Source organism: Echinops telfairi, unplaced genomic scaffold, assembly GCF_000313985.2.
Source record: "Echinops telfairi isolate 266 unplaced genomic scaffold, ASM31398v2 ScPeMD7_5;HRSCAF=22, whole genome shotgun sequence".
Classification (NCBI taxonomy): Eukaryota; Metazoa; Chordata; class Mammalia; order Afrosoricida; family Tenrecidae; genus Echinops; species Echinops telfairi.
Window position 1 is genome coordinate 32,214,206 of NW_022103901.1, and position 8,806 is coordinate 32,223,011.

The 8,806-nt window shown below is 39.0% G+C and overlaps 1 pseudogene; it reads left to right on the forward strand.

Moving 5' to 3' along the window:
* The window catches only part of LOC101654190, a 32,866-nt pseudogene that overhangs the window by 22,813 nt on the left and 1,247 nt on the right, over nt 1-8,806 (forward strand).

Sequence of the window (8,806 nt, forward strand, 5' to 3'; positions counted from 1 at the left end):
TTTTTTTTTTCCTGTTTAGGTGGACCTTTTTTCCCTGAAGTTAGGAAGTCTTTTTTTTTAAGTTGGTTAGTTGGTTGGGGGTGGTTTCTAGGGGGGGTTGCATCACAGTGATAACGCAAATAGTCAGCGTTCATTGCTAATGCAAATTGTCAGTGTTCAGAGGTAATGCAAATGGTCAGTGCTCAGAGGTAATGCAAATAGTCTTTGCTCAGTGGTAATGATAATTGTAGTGCTCAGTGTTAATGCAAATGATCAGCGTTCAATATTAATACAAATTGTCACCGGTCACTGTTATCACAAATGGTCAGCAGTCAGGGTTGATGCAAATAGTCAGTGCTCAGTGTTATCAACTGGGAGACCCAAACTAGTAATCTGCCTAGGGCCCCATGGGAATTAATCTCACTCTGCAGACAGCTGAGGAGTAGGAAACCCAATTTAATCAACAGTAAGTGCATTTATATTCTGATTGCTATTTAGTTGTGTATGCTGTTGTATGTTGTGTGCTGTGAAAGTCCCGGTTCACACTGCTGGTTGAACTTGCATTAGATTTGGAAGAAAAAAGGTACATGTGCCTTCTTTTTTCCTGCAGGGGAATCTGATTGTATGGGTCTTCTAGCCCATTTGATCAGATTCCTTTGCAAGTTCACAGATCGCATGTGTGGTTCGCACAGGGTAGTGTGAACTGGAAAGGTGGTAGAGAAACCGGCTCTGTAATCGTGCCAGTTCCCACCACACCAGTGTGAGCCTGAGATAAAAGCAGAGTTCCACCAATATGGGCACTGGTGAGTCTGAAATGATGTGGACTGGCAAGGCTGCATTGATGGACACTGATCAGACTACACTGTACCAATCAGACTGTATTAATGGACAGTGCAGTCTATATATATATATAGTCTATATATATATAGTCTAAATATATATATATATATATAGTCTAAATATATATATATATATTTTACAGATAGCACTTTCGAATCCCTAGGAAACAATGATATCAAGAAAGAGAAAAATTGACTCGGAGTGTAGGATATTCAAAGAACAGTGGACTTATAATTACTTTTTAATGCAATACAAGGAAAGAGCTGTATGTTTGATATGCCAGAATATAGTGTCTGTGTTCAAAGAATATAATTTGCATCGACACTATCAAACTCAACATAAAGAGAATTATGATTGTTTGGTCGGAGAAGTGAGAAAAGATAAAATATTAAAACTGAAAAATACATTGACAACTCAGCAAAATACTTTTGTGAAGCAGGAGCAGATAAATATTTCATCACTACCAGCAAGTTTTCAAGTTGACAAGCTAATAGCGTGCACTGGCAGACCATTCGTGGAGGGAGATTTTGTTAAAGAATGCCTTCTTTCTGTTGCCAAAGAGATGTGTCCAGAGAAGGCTGATTTATTTAGTGCAGTGAGTCTTTCAGGACCTACAAGTACATGAAGGATTGAAGAAATGAGAGACACTTTGCATCAGTATTTGCAAAACTCCGCAAAAATACTTTCCTATTTTTCCTTGGCACTTGATGAAAGTAATAATGTTCATGGTTCTGCACAACTTCTAATTTTTATTCATGGGATGAATGACTATTTCAAAGTCACAGAAGAGCTTGCTGCACTGCAAAGCATCAAAGGAACAACTACAGGAGAGGATATCTATGAAAAGGTTTGCCAAACTGTGCATGGTTTGGAGCTGGACTGGGATAAACTAGCCAGTGCGACAACTGATGGTGCTGTTAGCATGGTGGGGTCTAAGGAAGGAATAATTTCTCGCATTAACTAAGAGATGGACAAACATAACTATTCTCATCCAATAGCCATACACTGCCTCATCCACAAACAGGCACTGTGTAATAAATCACTGAAGTGGGACCCTGTTATGAAAATTTTGGAATCCTGTGTTAACTTCATTAGAGCTAATGCACTAAACCACAGACAATTTCAGAAAGTTCTGTCTGAGCTAAATGTTGCCTATGAAGATGTTCTGTACCACACGGAAGTTCGTTGGCTGAGTCAAGGGAGAGTTTGGAAACATTTCTTTGACTTACTTGCACAGATTACAGCTTTTCTACTTTCAAAAAACAAAGAAGTACCAGAGCTCAATGGAAATGGCACCTTGCCTTTCTGACAGATGTAACAGAGCTACTCAACAGTTTCAAAGTGCAACTTCAAGGAAAGGGGAAGCTCATCTGTGATATGCAATCACATGTGAAAGCATTTGAAGTAAAATTAGGCCTCCTCATCAAACAAGTGAAGGAAAAAATTTTCTGCCATCTCCCCACAACTCAAAATCTGTTAGTGGAAAATCCATTGGTTGCATTCCAAAACAAAACATGTGTGGATTCACTGGAAAGGTTGCAAAAGGGGTTCCAATTTAGATTTAAAGAGCTTCATCTCCATGAACAGGACATACAGCTTTTCCGTAACCCATTTTCTATTGACATTGAAAATGTGGATACAATTTACCAAATGGAACTGGTAGAATGGCAGAATTGTGACTCTCTGAAAGATGCATTCAAGTCAAGCAGCCTTCCTAATTTCTGTGCATCTCTCCCCTCTGAGACATATCCTAATCTCAGGAACCGTGCACTCAAAATGGCAACCATCTTTGGCAGCACTTATGTCTGTCAACAGACTTTTTCCAGAATGAAACATCTGAAATCTTCAACCAGATCTCGACTAACTGATGCACCCTTGCATCACTTGTTAAGTCTAGCAGTGATAATTATGGAACTGGACATTGAACATCTCATTAGCAAAAAGCAGGCCCATAGTTCCCATTGGAATACTGGTAAGTTTGTTGATTTTATTTTACTTGTTCTTCATTTTAAATATTATATTTGTCCCCATTTTGTTTGTTTACTTCAAAATAAGATATGTGCAGTGTGCATAGGAATTTGTTAATCGTTTTTTTTTAAAAAACTATAGTCCGGCCCTCCAATGGTCTGAGGGACAGTGAACTGGCCCCCTGTTTAAAAAGTTTGAGGACCCCTCTTCTAGAAGGAAACATCAAAATCAAGTTAATTCAGCATAAATTCTGACAAGATTACAAAGCTAATAAAGAGAAGTAGGCAAGAGTGCATGGAGCCATGGCAGTTCATTGAGGCCCAGTGCTACATCACTGGGATTATTGAGACTGATCTTTTTCATGGTTCATTAGTCCATTGGATTAATTGTTTTCACATGTCTTCCAATTGTCATCATTTTTTTCCTTCTGGACAAGAAGGTACCAATAGTTGAACCTTAGATGGCTCCTCTTAAGTTTTTAAGACCCAGTTGCTACTAGATGGAGTTTTTAAAATTAAATTTGGTCTCACATTGGAAAGTTAGGCAGGAAAATCAAAGATTTGTTCATTGGTCTTAGTTAGAAAAATTAATCTAGTTGTTGAGTTTAATTGTGAACTTGAAATTAGAGACAAGGACTAAAGTCTTCTTTTAAACAGTTTAAAGAAAAAGAGTAGATGCAATTGTCCAGGGATAATGTGTAGAATTAAATGCAAGGAGCACAAGGAAACAACTCTGGAGGACAAAAGACATACATGAAGGTGATAGACAAATATGGAGGATGTGACAAAATAAATAGGACAATACCATATGCCTTATGGAAATAATTTATAATGTCTTTCAATAAAATAATATTGGTGTATTTAAAGTGAACCAGATATATATATACCATAGACATATGAATGGATTTTGAGCTCACAGTTAATTGTAGGCCCTATCTAAGAACAATTCGTTCTTATGACATGGCCCTGCTCAATACCTACCCACTGAAGATGTGAGTTCTGTAGCAAAGTGTGGTGAAGAAAACAGATGGTGTACAGCTATCAGAAAGAACTGTGTCTGGGGTCTTAGAGGCTTGTCTTAAACCAAGCAGCCAACTAAATGAGGTGTCAAGTACGTCCACATGAAAGAAGCACACCAGTATGTGTGATTCTAGAATTGTAAACAATAAAATTCAAATCCAGAGGAGGGAATGGTATTAGAGGTTGAATTCTGAAAACCTGGTTTGCCGAAGGCTGCAGATGACAGTGAAAGCCCCAAGCCCATTTGCAGCGTACCCCATGTGGATTAAGCCACTGGTGAATCCCCTCTGACTATTAACCAGAGATGGGGAAAGCCTTGTTATCAGACAGAGAACATATCAGGGTGGCTTATGCAGCTGTTGTTAGTCAAACTGTGACACTGTCAGTGATCTCTGACCCTATATAGAATTATGGCAGTTTCTAATAATTTTCTGTTTTGCTATTAATTGAAGTTTTCCTTTGTTTCATTGGGTCACTGTAGTTGGGTCATTTGTTCACATTCTGTCTTGATTTATGTCTTCATATATATATGAAATCCAGGTTAGTTAAACGTATGGAGATAACACCTGGAACAAGAGATTCAAAGGGACATGGGAGTGCAGGCTGGCACCTACATAACAACCAACAGACAGACGAATGGAACAGAAGTGAGAGGCCAGTAGTAAACCCACACTAGTCAACTGAATTCTGTCCATTTGATGGGAAATAAGAGTCTCATCAATAAATGATGCTGGGAAAATTGGATTTCCAAATGAAATATGATTCATAATTCACACAAAGCACAGCAAATTCAAAATAGATTAAGGAATTAAATATACATATCTTCAAATTTTAGAACAAAAAATTAGTTATTTAATGCTTCCTCGCAGCCACTATCATGACCCCACGTCTACATTAAAAATCTCGCTAGATCAGAGCATGTACATTGGTACAGCTCTTACAGAGAATTCAGGACAGATAACCCCCACCCAAGAACCAGTAATTGGAGTAGCAATACCATGAGGGTAGGGGGAAGATGAGAGAAGAAGGAACAAACAACAGAAATGTGGGTGAAGACAGACAGCAGATGGTGTAAGATAATAATAACCTATCATTTATCAAGGGTTCATGAGGATGGGAGTGTGGGGGAAGGAGGGAAAAAAAGAAGAGCTGATACCAAGGGCTCAAGTAGAAAGAAAATGTTTTGAAAATGATTATGGCAACATATATACAAATCTACTTGATACAATTGATGTATGGATTGTTATAAGACTCATAAGAGCCCCCAATAAAATGATATAGATATAGAGATAGATAAATATAGATGTCCCCTCCTGTCTCCATTCTAAGAGGCAGTTTGAAAAAGCAATCCCTCTGTCTCCTTATGTTATTGGTCTCACAATAAAACTGTCTTTCTCCTTCCCTATAAATTGTGTTTGGAGGACTTTGGCTTGGCTTTGGTAGCAGGCAGAGACCTGGCTTTTATTCAGACCAGAAGAACTAGATGGTGCCTCACTGCTGCTACCAACTGCTCTGAATAGTATCTAATTAGGAAGGTTTGGATAAAGTAGGAAAAATATGTGACACAGGACTGAAAATCATAAAAGGGACTAAGCTTACTGATCTGATAGAGACAGGTGGCAGCCCTAACATTGTATGTAGCTCTTACCCTTCATGTCTGGACTTAACTCCCCTCTGTGTTTGGATGGCCAATCATTTCAGATCAAAGGAGCAGCATGAACACAAGGACTAAGTTCTGAGCATTCAGGAAGAAGGAGGAATGGAAAGTGGAAAGAGAGAAGAAGTAGGATCAGCAGGGGTGCATTGAAGGGAATTGCAATGGATGAGCTGAGTCACAATGTGTATGAATTGTCGAGTGGAAAACTGATGATCTGCCCTGTTAACTTTCACTTAATTCACAATATAAAAGTTAAAATAAAATAAAAACTTCACCAGATGAAATAAATATTTTTTAAAGGATCCCTGGTGGTGCTGTGGATTAAGTGTTGGCTATTAAGTGCCTGGATGATGAGAGCACCATAGAACTTCCTCGCAAAACGTGGAACTACCTTGCAAGACATTAAGCCACCTCAAAGAAACAAACACAAGACACTCCATTTTAGAGAAGAAATAAAGTGTAACATTGGGGCCGAAATCAACAGCTGATCCAAGGAGTCACCACAAAAATGTGGGGAACCCTGATAAGACTTGGCTGAGACCTGACCGATGCCCAAAAGCCAGCCAAGTCACCTAAAGCGTGGAGAAACCTGATAAGACTTGACTGGGACAGTGACTACGTCAAAGAGCCAGCTAAGCTGTCACTTTAAACCCGGGTAGAGACACTGACTTTCGAGAGAGCTGGGAACCAAAGAGACATCAACTCCTGGGTGAGTACACCGACGAGGCAATGCTTATTGGGACTATGGCGCTAGTATGAAATGTGTGAAGATTGATGTTATTATGCCCTTATGCTCATAGTTGTTTGACCTTAGTAGTTTGAGTAATATTTTAGATTGTTTGATGTGTGTTTGCAATGAAAAACCGAGCATTCAAAAATGTCTAAGAGCATTAAGTAATTATTGACCGCACCACTCATGACACTGGACAAGAGTTCAAGCCCACCAGCCCCTTTGTCAGAGAAATTGAAGGCTGTCTCCTCCCTTAAAGATTTAAAGTTTTGGAAGCGCTATACAGGGTCGCTATGATTTGGAATCAACTCTATGGCAATGAGATTTTTCCTTTGGTTTCTGGAATTAAAGGCATCCTTAACATCCTATAACTCTCAGAGCCATAACAACCTGCAAATAAATAACACTGCTTTGTAATTAACAATAGTAAGTGAAGTGAGAATGTATCCAATGACCAGAAACGTTCTTGAACACGCTCTAAGAAGTCAACAATACACTCTTCAGCTTCTTGCTCCTTCTGTGTTAGTATTTGTATCTTTTTTGTTTGTTTGTTTGTTTTAGCATTTGTATCTTTTGCTTTGTAGTCCATGAGTCAAGAATGTTTTCAACTTCTGGATGGGTTTTAGCTAAGCCTTCTGAATAATGACTGGCAGGCCCTCAGACTCAAGGAAAACAATTACTTAATATAACCTGTATCCTCAGTGGAGTTGGGGGTGGGAATGATGAACCATAAATGGGACTGCGTTGGTCATACTATGGTGGCTGGTGTGATTCTGGATGCTATGCCTCCAGTATTTCAAATACCAGTAGGTTCCCTCAAAGTGAACCGGTTTCAGCAGAGCATCCAGACTAAGAACAGATTATGGAGAAGGAATAAGCTTCCACATCTGTGGCACTAGCCATAAAAAACTTCACAAGTGGCAGCTGAAACATGTCAAAGATCGTGTTGGAGAATGAGCCCCTCACATTGAAAGACACTCAAAATATGACAGGAGAAACGCTGTCCTTTCAAGTAAGAAGCAACCATAATCATATGTATGGAGTACACCTTTTAGGACCTTATGGTGCAGATAGGGCACAACTCAAGATGAGAATAGATTCAAACATACATTAGTAATTACAAATGGGAATGTATGTAGTAAGAGTCTAGGGAAATTGGAAATCATAAAAAATTAAATGGAATCCATAAAGATCAGCGATGCCAAATCAAAAGTCATGTCATCACAATCATCATCGACAAAATCATTTCAGGATCTATCTTGAAGTACAATGCTGTCTGTGAAAGGACAATACACCAACAAGGCAGTCCAGTTAATACAACTATTATTCAAATTTACTCACCAACCTCTAAAGCCACTGATAATGAAATTGAAGTCCATCTTCTTACCATACAGTAAGCCTATACAGATGACTATATCTGAAGACAAAAACCAAAACAAAACAAATAGGCTTACACAACAACAATACAATAACCAAAGTTGCTGAGCTAATAAAGTAAGAACAAAAATATTTAGGAGCTGAATTTTTAAATCCATAGAGATAAGCCCACATCAACAAAATGATGAGATTTAAGATCCTAGGGAATTCTGTTTGGGATTTTTCTCCACTAAGATGGTGTCATCCACAAGTTCTGGCTCAGGAGTTACATAATACTCAATGTCATCATTGTTAGGTCCAAAGAGACCAAAAGGTAGAAGGGACAATGATTCTCTTGTTGTGTCTAATGAGGCTTTCAGGGAATATGGTCCCAAAGGTCATGGTGACTCTGTAAATGTCTCTCTGTGTTTCCCCCAAACAGCTTCCCTGCACAAAGGAGTAAGACCATGAATCCCTGCCCCTCACTTGTTCAGGACCTACTTACCATCCCAAGGCTTTCTAGTCCCCACAACATATAGAAGCATTGAGCAATCATAGAGAGGTGGAGAACACATGATTGCTATGATACTAACTTCCCTCAGGTAAGTTCATAGACAAAGAGATATAAATATTGCTTAGTAAGACATGAAGTTCTTTTAGGAACTCCCTTTGTTAAATTTTGAAGATCCAGGGAATAACAACAGGAGTACTAAATTCATGGACTATCTATTGAGATAAACTCAATAATACTCAGCTATTTCTCTTGTCATTTTTTAAAATCATTTTATTGGGGGCTCATATAATTTTATTCTCTTGTCTTTTTATGAGTTATCAAAGACAGAAAAACAGACTAGGAAATGTTCACTGAAACCAACACTGTCGTAAAGATGGGCTGAGCATGCACCTATACCTGTTTTGTGTTATTTTTTATAAAATAAAAAGGATGAATCAAGTGGGTCCACCAACACTTAAAACTGGGAGTCAGAAGTTGGTGGAGTAGAGACTGGGGGAAGATTCTGAGTGAGTAACTGATAAAGTAAACAAACTCATAGCTGGAACCTGACTTGTCCCAGCAGAACTCTCCATTCCTAGGTTTCTGCCCATTCTTTCTCTTCTCTGCATCTGATCCTAGACCTATGAGTGGAGCAAACCAGTCGAGTGCCTCTGAGTTCCTGCTCCTGTGGCTCTCCAGGAAGTCCAAGGAGCAGCAGCAGCTCCTCTTCATGCTCTTCCTGAGCATGTACCTGGCCTCAGTCC